The sequence below is a fragment of the Fukomys damarensis genome, unplaced genomic scaffold (assembly GCF_012274545.1).
Source record: "Fukomys damarensis isolate Sample0158 unplaced genomic scaffold, DMR_v1.0_HiC HiC_scaffold_1, whole genome shotgun sequence".
In the NCBI taxonomy this organism is placed as follows: domain Eukaryota; kingdom Metazoa; phylum Chordata; class Mammalia; order Rodentia; family Bathyergidae; genus Fukomys; species Fukomys damarensis.
The window spans coordinates 31,023,473-31,024,919 of NW_022900913.1; the positions used below are offsets into that span (position 1 = coordinate 31,023,473).

General features: G+C 39.5%; 1 non-coding gene across 1 annotated transcript; it reads right to left on the minus strand.

Moving 5' to 3' along the window:
* Positions 1-1,071: 1,071 nt before the first annotated feature.
* LOC117285531 lies at positions 1,072-1,182 on the minus strand. The gene has a single exon (XR_004516601.1). It is a non-coding gene; the product is annotated as a small nucleolar RNA SNORA44 (small nucleolar RNA).
* Between the last annotated feature and the right edge of the window lie 265 nt (positions 1,183-1,447).

Consider the following 1,447-nt stretch of genomic DNA (forward strand, 5'->3'; position numbering starts at 1 on the left):
TTCACGTCAGGTAGAAGGCAGTAAAGCAACAAAGGATGAACACAGCTCTTCCTACCACTTGTATCTTATTTAGGGCAGGTAGCACCCATACCCTCAATCCCAGCACCCTCGACCCTAGCATTGTACCATGAATCAATCCCAGTGTCACACGCTTTAGATCCAGCTACCTGTGACTGAATGAGGCTTTGGAGAACATCTAGACACAAGCCGTAGAAGTGGTTAAACCAGGATTTTGGCTGGGGTTCAGGCCACAGCCTCTGTCTCTTGAGGTTTGTTCGTCAAATATCCTGTGCATGGTCTAGGTCACTGATTAAAGATAAAAGACAACCAAGTCTTCAACACACTCCATGCTTCCTAAATACGTCAAAATTGTTTGAAAAGAAAAACATTTTTATTCTAGATTTCTGAAATGACAATGATTTAGTTACTTATTTAACCAATTTTCTAACTTGGTTTTGCTGTTTAGTTGGTGGTACTGTTTCTTGAAGCATTTGGTTGAATTTAGTGGTATGATTATGTACAAGAATCACTTCTCATGTCTCACTGATATCATTGTGGGAGGGAGCTCACTATAACCATAAAACTCCGAAGCCAAATAGCATGCTAAGATAATATAGCCCTAGGTTGGTTGGTCTTTTATTACTTTTGGCTTCTGATAACAATTTATCTATGCATAAATATACATGTGCTTTACTTATTTCAATCAAGAAAGAATCAAATTATTAGGGGGCGGTGGGACAACAGAAAAAGAAATTTTCTTTTGTTAAAAAGACATAAAGTTCTAGTATAACCTTTCAAAAACTTTTCCCCCTTTATGGCAGCAGCCTCTAAGACCAGGTCCAATGGGAAAGGGAACCAGAGGGTCAAGCTGTCTTCCACAGCACCTTTACCTTAGTCTAAAGCTTGACTCCAGAGAAAAATGGTCTCTTTGTCAACAGGAAACCTGGGGACACCTACAGAGCAAATGTGGTGTGAAAGTTCCAGTCTAAAGCAAGGCTGATGTACATCTACCTACACCGACACAAATGGAACATACCTGGACTCAGGTGGGGCTGTAGCTCAGGTGCTGTACCTTATAGGAAAGGTGAGTGGCAGCTGTAGTTGTTGGGCTGATCTGAGCTGTCAAAGTCTCTCTAGGTTGTTCTCCATGCAGTTGGCTGATGTAATTTTTAGAATCTAATTTCCAGTTATTAATTGGTCTTAACTTTCTGTTCTATATTATTCCCTCATTTTGAATTCTACTTTCTCAAAGACTAACTTAGATGTGTATCATCAGTGTTCAAATATATCCGTATCAATCCACTGAGCAACTGTTCTGACGTGAAACTAACAGCACATGATAATATCAGGAAGACTTTGATGACTATAACTTGTGCTATAAATTGTCAGTGTGTACGTACACCAGAGTCAAATGAGATCCCTCATTTTTCCTACTCTTATTATTCTT